At 39.0% G+C, this 19,766-nt stretch overlaps 1 protein-coding gene and 1 long non-coding RNA gene across 3 annotated transcripts in view; one reads left to right on the forward strand and one right to left on the reverse strand.

Annotated features, from left to right (window-relative positions):
• Positions 1–19,766, reverse strand: part of LOC106730503 — a 311,014-nt gene that overhangs the window by 254,960 nt on the left and 36,288 nt on the right. The window lies entirely within an intron of this gene.
• Positions 1–19,766, forward strand: part of CCDC192 (coiled-coil domain containing 192) — a 175,481-nt gene that overhangs the window by 99,817 nt on the left and 55,898 nt on the right. The gene's annotated exons all lie outside the window — the stretch shown is intronic.

Here is a 19,766-nt window from a genome sequence, read left to right on the forward strand (position 1 = left end):
AAGGAGGCAAAAACATACAATGGAGGAAAGACAGTCTCTTCAGCAAGTGATGTTGGGATAACTGGATAGCAGTACATAAATCAAAGTCAGAACACTCCCTCACTCCATACACAAAAATAAACTCAAAATAGCTTATAGAGTTAAACATAAGACAAAACACTATAAACCTCTTAGAAGAAAACATAGGCAAAACATTCTGACATAAATCTTAGCAATGTTCTCCTAAGGCAGTCTACCCAGGCAACAGAAACAAAAGCAAAAATAAACAAACGGGACCCAATTAAACATATAAGCTTTTGCACAGCAAAGGAAACCATCAGCAAAGCAAAAAGACAACCTACGGAATGGGAGAAAATATTTGTAAATACTGAGACTGACAAAGGTTTAATTTCCAGAATATATAACCAGGTCATACAACTTAATAAGAAAAAATAAACAACCCAATCCAAAAATGGGCAGAAGACCTAAACAAGCAATTCTCCAAGGAAGACATACAAATGGCCAATAGGCACATGAAAAATGCTCAATATCACTAATTATCAGAGAAATTCAAATCAAAACTACAATGAGGTATCACCTCACATCAGTCAGAATGGCCATCATTCAAAAGTCCATGAAATGTTAAGTGCTGGAGAGGGTGTGGAGAAAAGGGAACCCTCCTACACTGCTTGTGGGAATGTAGTTTGGTGCAGCCATTATGGAAAACAGTATGGAGAGTCCTCAAAAAACTAAAAATAGACTTACCATATGATCCAGCAATCCCACTCAGGGGCATATATCCAGAGGGAACTCAAATTCAAAAAGATAACATGTACCCTAATGCTCACAGCAGCAGTATATACAATATCCAAAACATGGAAGCAACCTAAATGTCCATTGACAGATGACTAGATAAAGAAGTTGTAGTACATTTACACAATGGAATACTACTCAGCCATAAACTAATGCCATTTGCAGCAGCACGGATGGACCAAGAAAGCATCATTCTAAGTGAAGTAAGTCAGAAAGAGAAAGAAAAATACCGTATGATATCACTCATATGTGGAATCTAAAATAAAATTTTAAAAAGGACACTATGAACTACATCTACAAAACAGAAGCAGACTCACAGACATAGTAAACAATCTTCTGGTTACGGGGAAAGCGGGTGGGAAGGGATAAATTTGGAAGTTTGAGATTTACAAATGTTAGCCACTATATATAAAAACAGATTTTAAAAAAAGCTTCTGCTGTATAGCACAGGGAACTATAGTCAGTATCTTACAATAATCTTTAATGAAAAAGAATATGAAAACGAATATATGTATGTATATGAATGACTGGGACTTGTGCTGTTCACCAGAAATTGACACACTATAACTGACGGTACTTCAATTAAAAAAAAACTATTTTTAAAAACAGTATTAGTGATATGAGTTTACCAGAAAACAGCAAAGTTAAATTAATACTTAAATGTATAAAACTGGATATAAAATACTAACAGATATTTTACTTTCCTTATTCTTAGGTTAAAATAAGTCAAAACAACTATAAACAACTATAAAAGGTCATTTTGCACCTTTCTCATTGGTAAAATATAAAAGTTAGATTTAAAAAACAAGATAGGTTAAAAGAAAGGCACTCTTAAATACCTTGTGAGAATGAAAGTTGGTATACCTTTGGTGAAAGGAAAATTAACATCTTTTAAACATTTAAATGTAGGTATCAATTGGTATTTATAAGATTGTTTTGTGGGCCCGTTTGTTTCTAACTCCTCAGTTGCCCCCCTTTGTATTTTCTCAATAGAAATCGAGATTCCGACAGGAGTGTAATCCTAACAGGCATGGGTAGATGCTTTAATAAATAAATAAATCTTACTCACTTTGGCTGTGTGCCATGAATTTGTTTCTTCTGGACAATGTGGTTTGTGTTTCCGGGAAAAAATGAAAAGGGATCTATCAAGGGTTCAAGTGAACAAGCTATCTATAGCTAGTTGATGTGGAACGGCTGGTCAGGAAATGCGAAAAAGAATTTATCTTCAGGCAACGTACATTAATATCTAAGTGCTGACCTGATTCAAGAAGATTTGAGGCAAGTGTTTGGGAGACTAGAGATGCTCCCTCTCCAGGATGCTCAGCAGCGAGAACAGCACAGGGCACAGCTAGGAGAGCAAAGGCCCTTCCTCCCCCAAGCCACCCAGGATAAAACCCCGAGCTAACTCAACACAGTGGGCTTTCTATGCAAACACAGGTCTAGACCAGGGCCTGGCTGCATCCTGCCATCTGGATTACTGGCCCCAAAGCTTCTTGTCTAGAAATTCTAGTCACTACTGAGGCTCGTTAAGACCTGAGTTTCACATCTCCAACAACATCACCAGAGGATCAAATCATAGGAAGTAATAGATAGTGAGTGCCTCTTGGGTTGTGTTTTATTTTTAACCTGACTTGAACAGAACACAGGATTTTTACTTTGGAGGACAACAGGACAACACACACTTTTAATTGGTCTCCATTTAACAACTCCACTGTAAAAGAACAACTTTCTTTTTTTTTTTTTTTTTTTTTTCCATTTTAAGGTGATTTTCCTTTTCTATATATTTGATGGCCCAACTCTTGAGTGACTGCTGTTTTCTTGGTTTTACTGCTCCTAAGCATGGTTCTTTCTTGTGCTCACAGTCTAGGAAACATTTCTGCATCCTCCTTGAATTGTCTTCCAGTAAACCCTCAACATGGTCATGAACTCTCTGAGGTCCATAAAACAACTTCACAACAGATGGACTACAGAGGAGTTCAGTCTTTGTTCAATGTGACAGCGAAATCTGTATTCCCCAGTTCCCTGAGTCCGTGTCCATATTCGTACTTTCTCTCAGCCTATATTTATGTCACATCCCTGCGCTAGTGGTATCTGACCTCACAGCCACAGCCTTCAGACTTTCTTCCTGGAAACCCTGGCTTGCTTTCCTTCCTGGAGCCGTTCTGGCAGAGCAATTAACAGTCCAGACCTGGAGCCAGTCTTTTGGGTTCAAAACCCATGTCTGCCACTTAGTACAGACAGTACACTCTGTTCTCTTACCTAAACTCTGCCACTCACCTCAGCCAATCTTCTGTGCCTCAGTCTCCTCAACTGCAAAACAAGGATGCTAGAGTCTCTACCACAAGCAATTCTTATGCGATTTTCATGAGCTAATATGTAAAGTGTTTATAATAGTACCTGGCATAGAGAAAACACTAAGTAAGAGTCAACTCTCATTAATACTTCAGAGATACTTAGTTCACTTGGGGGAATAAAGGCAGTGTCCCTTGTAGAAACCAGAGTAACTCTGGTTGTGTGCTTTTCACATGGAAGAGAGAACATACAATAGAGCAATTTACTGTCTACCCAGAGATAAAGGCTTCTGTGTAAACACTAGAAATACTTATCTATCTCTTGCCTTGAATTTATTTGAAATTAGTAAATAGAGATTGCCTTTATTGTGCCCTAGTACTTTAGCCAGAATTTCCCCCTATGATGTCACCTCTGAGGCACTCCCAGCCCAGCCACAGCCCACAACCCAACCACAAGGGCTGGTTGCTGACTGCATCTGGCTCACTGCTAGGAGTCCACGCTGATCTAGGGCAGTGAGAGTCCTGGCTCACCTGTGTTCTAGAGAATTTCTGGAGGACAGTCAGCCTCAGGAATACCAGAATGCAGAGAGAGCTGGTTTTCCTGGGATGCTGTGGTTTTCTGATTGACCCTGAGAAAACTTTTCTCTACTGTCTACTAGTACCAAAATTCCATCATTAGAGTTCATCCTCCTGGCCTTAAGTTTCTTTAGCTTATAAAAATCAAAATGTCACCAAATGGTTAATTTATACCTTACTTGGATTGGATACACACAAAACTCACGAGAGGTGGGGAGAGATCCAAGGTGGACAGAGAGGAAACACATCTTCAACTTCTTAGTAATACATTTTCCTGAAGCCCTTCCTGTTTCCCAGACCAAATAAAGACTGACCGCTCAGGATTTTCCAGGCTAAGGAAAATTCCTTGTGAAGAACAGTCTCTCAAGACAGGACTCCAAAAACCCAAATAAGACCCTTCGAATCTTAAGTCAAAATAAGGTCACTTGAATTTATCATACTTGGCCAGACACCTGCACTTTACTAAGGTCAGGAACCTAGAAAACAGCAACAAGAGAAAGGGAATTTATCTGCCTTTTCTGATAACATTTGCCAATAGACTATGAAGCAATAGTTTATGGCTTTCAGGCTGGTTGTAAAATAAAGGCCTAATGGATTAAACAGTGTGGGATCAGAGCTGCCGCCTAAGTCTGCCAATTCTGTGATGTAGTTTCACCACATTTAATCTCCTTATCTTTGACAGGTGTAGAGCCATCAGGAACATTCCATATAATTGACTATACTTCAATTAAAAAATAAAAATAAAAAAAAAATTAGAGGAATTTGCTTATAGCTGAGTAGTTTATTCTGTGAATAAGGACACCAGCCGAGGGACTAGTGTGGATTCATATCCAGCCACACTCTGCTCACTGAGATGAGCATCTTCACTCAGTAAAGGACCCACCTAGAGGGAAGGGTACTTTAAAAAATTCTCTCAAAAGATAGTCCAATGGCTAACACAAAGATGTATTCCATCCCCGGGGCACCTTTTACTAGTTTCCACAGAGGTGCTCTATGGGATGCAGTAGCACTCTTGGTGGGCATTTCAAGCTGCCCAGAATTCCAATCCCCTTGCCTAAGTAAGTTGGGGGAATTCTCCATCATACAGGTCTTCACAAGAAGCAGAGCCACCAAGCCAAGCAGGCCAGCTATAAGTTTCCATTCTCTCTCACAGCCAGAATGAAGGAATATGACCAAACAGAAGCACATTCCCTGGACTATGAATTGGGAGTTGGAGATGCACAGGAAAGGTCAGGGAGAATTCTTTGGGGCAGCAGCAAATTTGAGTTTCCAAAGCAGCAGAGGCAGGTGAAGTAGGAGCTGTAAGACATGTCCATCACTCAGCACCGCAGGGAAGGATTTGCAAGCTGGGCTGCTTGTGACCCTGAACTAGCTCTGTCCGAGTGTTTAGATTGTTGCTCTGACTGCTGCAAAATTCCCCTTGTGTCCAGCCTGTTCCCCAGTTTGATTCTTCAAGTTTCTCAGCAATAAATTATTTCTGTAATTAAACTCATCTCAGTGGTTTACAAATAAAAACCCTAAGCAGGGGTTAGCATAGGGAATGCTTTGATATTCATACCTCTATCTTTTAGAGCTAAAAATAACCCTAGAAAAATGATCAGACAGGACTCTTCCCCTTCCAGCCATCACATATACAGGTGTACGAGATCGTTCCTGATGACCACGTAGCTCCAGTTGCATAGAATTATTTGCCTTGAGCCTACCTGTCTGTATAGCTATTACTCTATCAACACGAGTGCCAGAGAACTATGTGTTCCAAGTGTAGGTTCTAGGTGTGCCATGAGATATTAAAGATTGTAAATATTTATAGTAGTAAGTATTTTGTGAATTAGACTCTCTAGGACTAGGACCCAAGGTGCATTCTTAGGTTGGCCCTGAGTTGGTAAGTAGTGCATTTTCAGCCATTTTTCCCAACTGAAAAGCCTCTTTCTAGTTCAAGGGTACATGCAAGGGAAGGACAGTTCTCTTCCAGCTCCTTAATGTGCACAAGGCCTACAAGGTTTTACTCCATTCCTAACTGACCATGACAACTCCACCCCTAAACTGCTCACAGTACCCCTGCAGGCTGCTTCATTTCCACTCCTGTCCAAGATTACTTGCTTTGTGTTCCCACTGCGTTTTTAACACCCAGATATTTCACTTCCCTGCTTTGGAGCTTTTTATATATGTTTTTAGATCTATGATATATTTTTCTGTGTTACCATATGACTTGAGTAGAAAGGATATGTCCCCAAATCAATCTGTTATTTTGATCCACAGTCTGGATTGACATTTTAACAAACTCCCTAGGTAATTCTCATAGACACAAAAATTTGGAAATTATATATCAAGTTTGAAAGTCACTGCATTATGGAATTCAATACTTTCTTTTCCACCACTCCCCCTACCCCAAACCATCCCACAACCACAGAGACACCACTCAAATTAAATTTTACTTCCTAAATATTTTTTTCTTCCTGTAACTCTCCACTTCATGTGGACTACTGAAATGCTTTCAAAACTGAAATCCCTGTATCTAGACTTTCTCCCTTAAAATTCTACTCACCTCAGGCCATGAGGGTGATCTATCTGTAGCATGCATTTGTCCAAGCCCCAAATTCTTCCATTGTCTGGAAAATAAAGCCCAAACTTCCCCAAACTATCTAACAGATCATCCAAAATCCAGCCTTTATCGCTCTTGCTTTTCACCTTGATATCCTGAGCTTGACTTCATGAGGTTTCTTACATAGACAATGTTTATGAACCTCAGTCTTGTGCATCCTGGAATGACTTTGGCCACGTACCTCTTTCTTCCTAATTTATCTCATTCCTATCCATGTTTCAAAATTCAGCTAAGGCAGTATGTCCTCCAGGAAACCTTCTTTGACCCTGCAGGCAGGACTAAAGATCCATCCTCCATGCTCCCAAAAGGCCCCTATACACACTCCACAACAAAACATTACATGGCAACTTTAGTATGTATCTGTCTTTCTCACAAGACAAGAGTTTCTGAAGAAAAGGGATTATACCTTATCTTTGTATTTTCAGTGTCTGGCTTACAGGCTGGCACATAGTAGATAATGTTTGTTGAACTAAATTACAGAGAATCACAGAAAGCCAGCTCTTTCCAATTAGCTTGATTCCCTCTTAAAATTTTATCTACTTTGAAATGTTTAACCCTATCAGAAAAACATGTCCTCAGAAGTCTCAGACTAAAAAGTTTTCCAATAGTGTATGTGCTTGGAAAATTGGGATCAGTCCAGCAGAAATGTTCAACCCTTGTTGATATCCTTGCTTGGCTTTCCTAGGTTGACAGAAATACCACCTCTAGTATAATTTCTTATCTAATTTACAGATTTTCCCTCATTTACTCTTTCACAGAAGATAGTCATAACAACCTCATTTAAAAAGAAAAAGATGGCAAAAATAACAGAGATGCAATTAGATACCACATTTTCTCTCCTTAAAAGTATGCACAGTGTGACTCTGGGTTTAGATAGAAAAAACAAACAGAAACAATACAAATGATCAAAGACTGTCTAGTAACTATACTCCACATTAAACCTTTTCAGACAATTTAGGATTCCTACTTTTCATACACTAGAATACTTCAGAGTTACCTTGGAGTACTCTGAGGTCCCATAAGATTCTCCCCCATAATGCACAAAAATTAGGCTAGTCAGCAAAGATCTTGTGGTATTCTGTGCCACAAAAATGATGTTTCTTTTTCTATTCTGCTGTGTGTGTGTGTGTGTATGTGTGTGTGTGTGTGTGTGTGTGTGTTAATTGCACACAGGGATTATCAAGGGATTTAAAGCATTTAAGAAGCACAGGTTCCTTTTTTAAAAAATAAAAACAAACTTGAATTGCTTTTAAAAAAGAAAAAGATAATTTTAAAGCTAAAAAAGGGAGATTTTCTTGAAGTATCCTTTTTATTGTGTCTGTTCCCCACCTCACTGTGAACATTTGGGGCTCAAAGCATTTAATCAGGATGAGTTAATTCACCCATACGTAAACCCTGAAGTGGTTTAAAAAATTCCATTTGTCATTAGAGAACGTGAACATCAAGGCACTTGCCTCAGATTACTGTGTTGTTGACAGACTTCGGAACAGGACTTAGAATTTTCCTGCTAGATTTCTTTGAAGCTTATGAAAGTCGATGAAATAACTTTGAACAATGCAGTGAGTGTGAAAGTAGGTATGGGGATTATCCTTAGCTGCTATGACCTGCAAAGAGTTTCAAGGGAGTTGTGGGTGGGAGATAAAAATCAGAAGGATTAAGGTGTTTGTGTCCCAGTCAGGGAGAGAGGGAGTGCTAGTGCTCTGAAAGGTTAGATGCAGTTTGGTACCATGATTACTATCCCTTCATATTTACCCTAAGAAAGGAAGCTGATGTACTTCCCAAATTCCTTAACTGCAATGTCACAGCATAGTGTGATTTCCAACACCAGAGAATCCTTTGCTCCAATTAATTTCTTTCTTTCTACAGCTGCAATTGGCCTTCTAAAGAAAAAATAGCAGACATTAAGTGGACCAAGCCCCCACGGAAACCTCCTCATTTGCAGCTTACTATAGTTGCCACCGTCCTCACTTTCCCAGCTCACACTTATGCCTGCCCTCAGGTACACAGCACACAGATGTCCACGGGACTCTCCCACTGTCCTTGTGGCCAGCACCTGGCCCTGGTCTAGAGACACTCCTCCAGTCCACCTATACAGATGTCCACATCATAACCAACCAGAGACCTTAAAAACCAGATTACCAGCACACGTCCAAACTCTTTCCACTTCTGATTGAGTAGGACTGGAGAGAAGCTTAGTTGATGTGTCTTTAAAAAGCATCTCAGATGGGTCTGATAGGCAGATATCAACCTAGAGAGCAGGAGGGGAAGCCTTAACAACTCCCTTCTGAAAGAGTCAGTGAAAGAAAGCGGCACAGCACTGAATGAGCTTGTCTGATAATCATCGTCTCCTCAGTGTTCCTTTTACAACAACCACTAAATAGCTCCCAAAATGTACCTGTTTCCCATGCTATTGCACTCTTGAGTTCTGTCTGCTTAATGATTCCAGGCCTGTTTGTCTGTCAGTGGAGTTCTGCATTCCTTTGCAAAAGAATTGTAAGTCATATTGATAGTACTATTGGCCTTTCCTTTATGAAAAAGGAGGAGGCCCCTATGTAAGGCATAAAAGAAATGCCTAATTCAGAAATCTGTGATAGAAATTGTCTTAACCAAAATCATTTAATAATATCTGAGGTGGCTTCTGAATGACCTCCTACTTTAGGACCAGCGTACTTGGTTGACAGCAAAAACAAAAAACAAACATTTTAGTAAATAAAAATGCAATTTGTAATTAAAAGCTTCAAGTTTCTAGAAAAGACAAATAGTGTAATGATTTTACGACTATGATCACTATTTCAAGAAATGTTTTCTACAAGAGGCAAGAATTGCAAGCAACACCTTCAATGGATGAACAGACAAACTAAATCTAATATATACATACAATGGAATATCATTTAGTCTTTAAAAGGAGGAAATTCTGACACATGCTGCAACATGGATGAAACTTGAGGACATTATGCTAAGTGAAATAAGTCAATAAGAAAAAGATGAATACTATATAACTCCACTTATATAAAGTACTGGAGAAGTCAAATTCATAGAAACAAAGTAGGAGAGGGGAAATGATAAGCTGTTATTTAATGAGTATAAAAGCCTCAGTTTTGAAAGATAAAAAAGTTCTGGAGATAGGATATACACATTTTTGTGCAGCCATAGCACTACCAAACTATATACCTAGCACTATCAAACTGTACACTTAGAAATGGTTATGCTAATAAATTTTATGCCATGAGTTTTATACCACAAGCAAAAAGGAAAAAAAAATCTTCAGTTGAAAAGCCAAGTGCATTTGTGACTCAATGATTGACACTGTCAGTTTAGAAAAGGCACTATAGAAATGAAATTAGAGAAGTAGATGTCAGTTTTGACGTCGACAGATCTGAGCAAAATTCGGGAGCATATTATTCATCTATTAATTCTCTTTTACAGTTAAAAAGTATTTACTTCTTCTGCATCTCCTGAACTTTAGTTTCACTGATGCTTGACTGGCAGTAAGTCAGCCTCATTCTTATCTATGGGGAATCAGATTCAGTCCAGGGTTTCCCAACTATGTATTTCCGGGGACGTGACATTTCCAGATCTGGGTGGTCTCCTGTCAAGCCAATGGTGTTTCCACAATTACAAAGGATGACCTGGAAGTTCACATCTAAAGTAGCACTAATCAATTATGGGTCTTGTGGGTTTTCTGGGTCAGGACCAGAACAGTTAATTCATCATTTGTCTAACTTGGGAAATCTTCAACCTGTTTCTGATGAACAACTCATCTGATTATCCCTATATGTCACAGTCTCAGACACTGGAAAGTGTGACACCACCAGTCACCAACGAGAGATGAGGCAAGTGGCTTTAAGCCCAGTTCACATGTTCCCCTCGCCTGTCTCAGAGACAAGGGTGTGTTGATGGGAGCAGGCTTAGAGGGTCTACCAGATGGGACTTTGACATCTACTTAAAGATTTCTGTTTGGAAGTTTAAATTCATGTGTTGTCTTTTCACTGCCAGCTTTCTTAATGGAATGAGAGAAATCACCTTGCTAGAGAGTGAAATAAGAGAGACACTCTTGAGCACAACAAAACCAAGGAATAATCAGTATCTGATGACTTGTCTTACAGCAAAGACATTTGTCTAGACTTGTCAAAATACGCAATCTGCAACTTGCAAATATCTACAGAGCAAAAGTCCCCATCATCACCACACCTTTCCCTCCCACTCTTGACGCTTCGCATACTACTCCCAAGTGTCAAATGCTTCTTTCATTGGGTTAAGCCTTTGCACCATCATCTTGCTCGATTCACATACAGCATTGGGACTGAAATTAAACTTTGTTTTAAGGACTACTGAAAACAACTATATATTAATCCAAATATTGTTATTTCACCACCTGTGAAATGTGGCTTTATGACATGAACAATACAGCTTCTCTAAACAGTGGAGGACAAGACAAAAAAAAATCTAAAATCATAGCTGAAATATGAGGAGTGGTAAAGGTTGCCCCAGTGGTCAAAGGCAGGAACTGCAGGAAAGCCCTAAGGGAGAGACTAAGTTAATGATTGTTAGACTGCAAGGTTTTAGCTAAGAAAAGCAAGGAAAGATTTTGTTGGAGTACTGGAAACATGGTTTTCTTACCTTCAAGTGGACACAGAGTACAACGTCACCAATACTAGATAAAATGTCATCTATCACACATGCATCATCAGTTCACGTTCATAAGACAGTGTGAATGTGAACAGAACTGGGGAGGGGACGATAAAATGTCTTTGCCATGAGACCCCCAAAATGACCTTGCCTTGTAGCTCCTGGACAAATGAACTCTGAAGTAGTGCAGTGTTATCACTGGGTTATATCTACAGTCATCAAGACATGTTTCTAATTAACCTGAACATCAACTGTTTGCTTTGTACCAATGGTACCTTGAGGAACTAGGTTTTTCTAACCCAAGGCCAGAACACAGTTTTAGTGACATTTCGTGTCCCCTCTGAGTCTTTTTTTACAATATGACTTCCTCTTTATTACAATGGATATTGAGAAGGAACGGGTAAGAGAAAAAACAAGAATGTTTAGGAAGCAATAACTGAACTATTGAACATGGTCTGAGGTTTTAGGTAAAAACAGCCTATGTGAACTATAGATCATTGATTCTGCAGCTCAGTAGTACTAGCTGGTTGTGACTTCCCACCAACTGCTTCAGCAATTTATTCTCCCTACTTGAATTAATATTGTTCAATTCATTTAATATTCCAGTGAATCCTCCCTTTTAAGTAAAAGAGTTAAAAAGACAAGCAACTTGAGCTAGGAGTGCTTCAATTTCTGGGGATTTCTCCATATGCATTTAAATATTCTTAGTCAAATTAACTATCAAATGTGGCTTGCAATGAACGTGATTGGAAATACTAAATTTTCTTAGGGAGTAACTTGATTCGAGATTCTTGCTCCTTATGAAACTACTTTTGTTTCCAGGCATAACAGACAAAAGCAATTGAAAAATTAAAGAATTGACAAATTACTCATTTAATTGTAGCTACAGAATATTTAACTAAGAGATATCACTGTAAAGCCCTTTGCTCAATAATTCAGCACCAAGAACCACTGTCCCAGAAGTCCTACTTATAAAGAATAAAGATTCTAAAATAATAATAGCAGTATCAACATTAGCTAATACAACGCCACTCAGCAATTTACAAAACACTCATCCATACACTCACTCTCTTACTTTTATCATAGGTTTTTACATGAGATCAGGTCCACTTCACCTTAAACTGAGAAATTTCTGCTATAAAATTGTTTAATTCTGTATTAAGAAAGTAGCAATTTTGTGGTGCAGGGGCGGGGGGAGATATAACTCAGTGGCAGAGCGTGCTTAGCACGCACGATGTCCTGAGTTCAATCCCCAGTACTTTCACTAAAATAAATAAATAACCTAATTACCTCCCCCTGCAAAAAATAAGTAAAAAAATTTTTTTTAATTTAAAGAAAGCAGTTTTTTTAAAACATTGTATTTCATGGGAGAATAATACATATCACAGAAAAATTCCTACTTTGCTGTTTTGTCAAATTTGTCTTGAACACTGCAGAAGGTTATTTCATGCTATATGAGAATCATTTCTGCTCTTATGATAATTTTCCCTTTCTCTACTTAGATTTCCTAATGATTTGTTAAGTTGTTTTCAGGCCAGTTTTTGTACTCATCGAGTTTATATCCCCTAAAATTTCACTGCTCTCAGGAAAAGAGTGGGGTTTCTGAAGAAGAGGGATCCTTACTGGAAAGGTTAACTTCATTAGGTTCTCGTTACCACACAGAAAAAACCCTTCAAGATGATTTAAGCAACTTGGTGCTTCAGGATCTTAATTTTTCCAGTCCTCAAACACATGCCTTTGCTTTATGATTCAAGATAAGTCACAGATGGCTGATAACTACAGATTTTTTCCCAGAAGGCAGCCTTAGTCAAGTTCAAAAGAGTGCTGAGCAAAGAAAACAAAACAAAACAAGTATCTCCCCAATTAAGTCACTGCAGAGAAAAACCTCTTCACGATATTCATTACTATGTTGGAGGAGATTAGCAGCACTTTCCTAAGGCAGAAGCAGGAATTCTTCTCTACCACCTGTATATTCTGTCCCCTGGTTTCTGTGCTCTTCCACTCACATCACTTTTTATGGCTGTTTGTCAGTTAAACCAACACCTGTAGAGGTGGGGCTGAGAAAATGAAATTGCTACACATACAGCTTTGCCCTTTGGGCTTTTTCTGTCCGCAGAGAGGTTTAGACTGAAAACCAGCTTCCTTGCAGGCTCCAGCAGGTGTGATTATGCACCTCTCCCTCTGTTCTCAGGGTGTGATTTGAGATGGTAAGCCCAAAAAGTAGATTTGGCTTTAGCAAGTGCTGGCTACCTTTTCTTTTAGCAAGACCAACTGCACCCTCAATTTTGTCCTGTGCTGTGCTCAGCTAGTAATAGTGAAAACTTATTTATTGCACTGCAGGTTTTTTCTCAAAAATCTTGGTTGTGAGCTTGCTTAATGTTTACTGGATAAGAATGACAAGGCAGGGTTACATTCACACCAAGAAAGAACACACAAGCAGTACCCGTTAATCTCAGAAATGGATTTGCCTGAGTACAGATATTCTAATGCTGTATGAAGGCAAATCTGCTGGTAGATATTGGTCCAGCTTATTTCCTTCAAGTTAGGAGGATCTCAATTACCTAAAAACTCTTCTTTCTATCAAACACAACCTCTATATAGTATGACCTGAGTCCAGGACTTCCTGCTTCTCTGTATAGAGAAGGCGTGAAGGGAAGGCTGCCTGTCTAAGTAACTGCTGTTTCTGACACAGGGACATAGGCCTCACGGATCTTAATTACTGCTCCAGGTTTCAGTCATACATCCATTCCATTGCCCTTCAGTTCGTATGGCCAAAAAGCAACATGGACCTGGCTTTGAGTCCTGCTTCTTTCAGTTTTACTAGCTGTGACTTTGGGCAAATTATGTCCTTTTTTCTGCTTCCACTTCTGCATTTCTAAAATGCAAGGACTAGACAATTTGTCTCCAATGATTGCACCCAATGCTGTGTCATCTAAAATTCAGTGATTCTGATTTCCTAAATTGTACTGAGGGGTCAGCCCATCGTTCAAAACTTCATGATCAGAAATTAGACACTTCTTGCTTTAAGAAAGGATTTATAAAAGTGATTAGAGTGGGCATCCTCATCTTGTTCCTGATTTTAAAGGAAAGGCTTTCAGCTTTTTACCACTAAGTATGATGTTAGCTGTGCGTTTGTCATAAATGACCTTTATTAGTTGAGATAGGTTCCCTCTATATCCACTTTGATGAGAGTTTTTTTTCCATGAATGGATGTTGTATTTTGACAAATGTTTTTTCTGGGTCTATTGAGATGATGTGATTTTTATCCTTCCTTTTGTTAATATGGTGTATTACAGTGATTGATTTGTGAGTACTGAACCATCCTTGCATCCCTGGAACAAATCCCACTTGATCATGGTGTCATATTACAAGTGATCAGTAAGTGTTAGCTTTTCTTTGGCACAGTCCCAATAATGGTCCTTGTACCACATGCAAGGAAGGGTAGCTTATTAACTTTTAGGGAAACAAATTCCAACTTTTGGACAATTCTGCTGTTAGAAAGTTCTACCTTATTATTTTAATTCACTGCAAGATAAAGTTTATCTCTTTATCTTGTATTAATTTGTACCATCTCTTACATAAACACTTATACAGGCATTTCTGGAAAGTAGGACTTCTACTGGCAAACTCCACCTCTGTCTCTAATAATTATTTAGCCCATAAAGGGAAAGAACTGAGACTTGGCTCCAACTATAGGTAACCTCTTCCACTGTGGTGAGTCAAGATATTTGTCTAATTACTGGGATTTTTGTTTTCTTTTTATTAGAAATTCCAAACCCTCTGGGTGTGGGGAACAGAATTAAAATGCATTTCTCTAACATGTTGTAACATAAAATAAGCTACTCAGAAGGAAGGGATACTGCAAAAGCTGCTAAGTGTCAGCTATGACTTCTCAAGTCTGACTCTCTTTGCCTTTAAATATTAACAGCAATCATGTGGGACCTGGCTCTTGGCTGAGTTATGATGAGGCCTAAGGATCTGTGCATCAACTAGTTCCTGCATGACCTTACTAAATACAAGAAGACTAAGCTACATTTTGCGTTTGTGTTTTGTCTTTCATTCAAGGTTTTTGGTTTTTTTTAAGAAAGGTTCATCTGATTCACTCTTTGTCACTTCGGATGACTCAACAGAATAGAACGATCCCAATCTTCAGGATCAATTTAGGATACTCTGATGGAAGTCACTCAGAACAACACCTGGCACGGGTAGTCCTTAGCAGGGGTTCATCAGATCTTTCCTTTATTTCCCAAATCCTTGAAAGATATTACGGCAACTCATGCTATATAAATGCCTTGCCATCACACTTCAGTGCTACTCTTCTATAACCAAGTCTGTTACACTGTCTTTCTGCTTCTACTCCCTTTGTAACTATCCAAGGTTACCTTTAGGAACTTAACAAATTAATAGTCCTATTGATTAGTGAAGCCTCAGGTTACCCTTGGAAAAAAATCAGCATCTGGAATCAAAAGGCCTTAGTTCAAGTCAATTTAGCTACCTCCTTACTAAGAGACCACGATTAGATCTACTCAAGCTCTCTGGGACCTCAGATCTCTCAGCCACAAAAAGAGACGCTAATACAGATGACAATTACGTTTCTTCAGTGAGCTGTTGAAGTGGCTGTTGCGAGTGTAGGTTAAAGATTGTGAAGCCATGTGTGCAACCAAGTGTGAAAGGATCCCCAAATCAAAGGCCAGCCATAGAGCAGGAAGAAACATACATGACACATATTTACCATCCCTGGACTTTTAAAATATTCACCTGAGAAAGTATACATATAAAACAAAATAAGAGATGTGAAATTGATTTTTTCAGCCACGTTGTATCCAAATGCTATCACTTTTAACAGTTTCATTACTAATGATGTTACCAGAAGAGAAATTAAAGGAGAAACCTACTTATACCTTCTGTATTCAAATCAAATTCTCTTGTAATCCTTGGTAGTGAGCATTTTATCAGTGGCCCTCTGAAGACACTGTCATATATGCTCTCTAAGTGAATGAAGGTGGGCTGGATGGCACAGATTTTAGGCGAAGTGGGAAGAAGCTATGCTGTGGCAGGCCCAAGACAGATCCCCTAGGACGTGAGAGGTAGAGCTTTAGAGTGCTCCTCATATCATTCCATGAAGGCAGCTGCTTCCTGTGCCTAGTCTTGGCCCAGCTCTAGCAGGAGATTGGATCAAGGCTATCTGCATGTCTGTTTTCAGGACATAAAATTTTGTTGACCCACACAAAGGGACAAGGAGATCAATGACATCACGCAGAAAACTTAATTTAGAAGAAGAAAAATGAAGAGGATGAGGAGGAGAAAGAAAAGTCTTACATCTAATGAAGCACAAATTTCTTCTGTAAACTGTGACAGAGTCATCTTTAGAGAAGATACTTTGGTGTGTTAGTGGTTGGTTTAGAGTTTTCCTGATGTGTTTCAAGGAATAATGACAAAAAACAGAAAGACATATCCATGACACTGCAAACACAGTATTGGGTACTGTCATTTATGTGTTACGTCATTTAACCACCAACACTACAAAATGGGACCCAGGGCCTGGAGATGTCATGTACCTGGCCTGATTTCTCATGGCCAGTAATTATGGTCAGTAACTGACAAGGCCCAGCCTTAGAATCTGAGGCTATGATTCAAAGGGTGTGGAAAGACCAAGAAATTTTAAATAGTGCTGGCAACTCTGTGTCAAAACTCTTCTATAAATAAATAGTTTCCTGATTATTCCTAATTCCCACTGACTTGGTATAATGCAAGCTATTCAGCAATGCGATACGGATAAATATTTCCTTTTCAAAACACTGCACAAATACATGATTTCCTCCCTCTGTCCAGCCTGTAGAAGAAGTAGGAAAAGAGCAAGGTAATAGGAATTTACCTCTAAGCTATAAAGCCTTCCTATCCTTTCAGTAATCACTGAGGGGTGCTCCCAGTTACCAGGGAAACCATAACAGATTCCATGAGATTCAAGTACAACACTTGGGTTGCCTGGCTAGAGAATGCCAAAAAAGCAAAGGAAAATATTATTCTTACTGAAATCATTTGATGTCTATGACTAATAAAAAAACATGTTGGCAAACTGAATTTTTAGAAATGCTCAAAGGGCTTGGTTAGCGCTATGAATTAATAGCATACAGTAGTTTTGTCTGGAGAAAAGAAAAAAAAAAAGGACAATGATGTTAGACTATTTTTAAATTTATCTGAATAACCAAAAGATTCCAACAGAAATCTTAGGGAATCAATCTAGGTCCTTTATTTCACTTTCAATTTCAATTTAAATTTCCCCTCCCCTTTCTCTTATAGCTAAATAATAAAGTTTGTACCTTTTGAGTTACATTATACTTGAATTCTGAGGGACCCAGAGGCCTTCTTGGACTTCTTACTCGACACCTCACAAACACCAGAATTATCTCTGAAGTATCCCTGACAACCGTACCCACCTTAGAGACCATGAGAGCTGAGGTGTCTATTCGAGCAAGTGCTGTGCCCTTTGAGGGCTGGGGCAAGCTGGGGGTGGAAGAAGTTGGGGGTAAGCCAGACCTCCCATTATCTCTTGACCCAGCTCCCAGAGGTGGCTACGGGCCTGCCTGAAGATGTTCATCCAGTTCCTGCTTGATTCTTCCAGAGCAGGAGGCCGTTGCCAGGACCCATCCTATCTCGTTATGGATACAAGCTCTAATTGTTGGAGGGTGCTTTCTCATGCTGAGCCAAAATCTGCCTCCTTGTGTTTTTTACCCATTGTTTCTCATAGTATCTCTAGAACAATATTATTTTACTCAACTTCCTCTGTTCTTGAATAGTCCCTTAGAAGTCCCCATGAAGTCAGCTGTCATGACTCTCCAATACCCTGTCTTCTCCAAACTAAATATCCTCAGTTTCTTTCTCAGATCATAAGGCAAATAGACAAATGTTAAAACAATAATAAGAGAACATATAATCACCATAAGAGAAAGATAAAAAGGTGGTCTGGAAACTAGAATTTTTTAAAAGGGTTTTTTTTTTAACTTAAAAGGTGAAATTTTAAAATGATATTGAGGAGCTCTGTATCATCCCACTGAGTTCCTGCACACTGTCCACATCAAGTGATCCCGTCAGAACAGAAATGCAGTTTGCTAAGATTTTTCTTGGTGACACTGTCCATCCATTCTTACCAACTTGCATTTATTTTTCGCTTTTATTTATTTAGTAGCAATGCCTACTTTGAGAAAAGTTTCTGGAACAACACTTATCTGAATACAAACAGTTGTGACATAATTTCAGAATCTGAGTACCATCTGTTAAGAATTAAGGGAAGGGCAATGTAAGGAAACTAAATCTTTAGTTCTTTTGCCTCCCCTAATTTTATTATGAAAAATTCCAAACACAGAAAAGTTGAAATGATTTTACAGTAAACAACCATATTCTTAGTAGTTAGACACTACAATGAACACTTTGAGATCTTCAATTTATCATTTGTCTGAGAGTTTCTCTATCAAGCCATCAACCTGTTTTACCTTATGCATTTCAGTGTAAGTTTTGCTCATCAGCGTGTGTATCGTTATCAGTTCTTTTTTTGATACTTTTAATTAGTACTCTCTTCTGAATCCTTCTTGCCATTCTTTCCCTCATTCCCTCTACTTTCTCAATTTTCGTATCTACACCCTGCCTCCCAGTTTCTCTCCCCAAAGTTCTAGGCGGTAAAAGGAAAATATGGAAAATCTGAGCACTGAGCCATTTTGAAGCACTATCAGGAATGGTCCGCCACAGGTGTGATCACCACAGGTCTGGGACAAGGTCCTCATGAACAAGCTGATGCAAACCAACTTACAAAGAGAGGGAGGTACAGATTAGGCGAGCCAACTTAATAATTTACTGTGAGAAACACAGCTACCAAATACCTAAGCATGTGCATTTCTTGACCACCTGTCTCTCCCTGAACTAAGCTGCACACTAAGGAAGAGTTGGTAAGAAGGTCTTAGTGACACAGAATGGAGACCTTACCAGCACTGATGGAATTGCAACAGCTGACCAGCAGTGTCTCTCACCACAGGAGTGCTTCACAATTACAGTGATGAAATGAGCACATGAATACTAACCACAGCTCCAGTAGAACAGCTGTGCAGACCAGGCACGCCTCGTCAGGATGGTCCTGAGTGAAGTCCACCCATTTCCATCCCTCCAGTGCTCTTTAGTGAAGTTCCACAACTACCATCCTCCTTTGAATAATGCATTCCCTTTTGGCCATGCATAGGCCATTAATTAAGCTTTTGTGAACTCCTGACCATCCTGTCTTTAATATGAGAGGTCTGTATCTGTATAATCCCATCTTTGATAAACCAATTTTACTAATTTTACTCTCAAAACAGGGAGTGATTCCCCGCTGCCTGAGGGTACTCTTTTTAAAAATCAAAGAACATCATTTTCCCTGGTGAGCAAAGACCATTCCATTCCCTACCTCAAGATTTATAACTAATAAGAAACGTTAATCATTTATTTCCTGGGCTTCCTAATTACCCGCCCACAAAGTCCTGGCAAGGTGAGCTCTTCAGAGGAAAGGCACCAACACAAAAATGCAAAGACAGCACTTTTCACCACAGATAGCTCTGCAGTTGCAGAGAAATCCAATTTTGACAAATTAAATCCATCCTGAGATCGATAAAAGGAGCTTTCTAGTCATATAGTCTCAAAGGGAATCCTTTGGTTATGTAACAACCTCTTAATGTAGTCCTTTCAAAGGTTGAGATGGCATAAATCAGATTATTCTATAGCAAGGAATTCCTGTCCGCTATTACTTGGAAACCATTCTTATCCCAAACCACTTTCTCTATACAGACGGCATAGTAAATATCGGTAAATATCAGCATTCCAAGGTAGCATCACTCCCTTTAGAGTTTATTTGA

Source organism: Camelus ferus, chromosome 3 (assembly GCF_009834535.1).
Source record: "Camelus ferus isolate YT-003-E chromosome 3, BCGSAC_Cfer_1.0, whole genome shotgun sequence".
NCBI classification, from domain to species: domain Eukaryota; kingdom Metazoa; phylum Chordata; class Mammalia; order Artiodactyla; family Camelidae; genus Camelus; species Camelus ferus.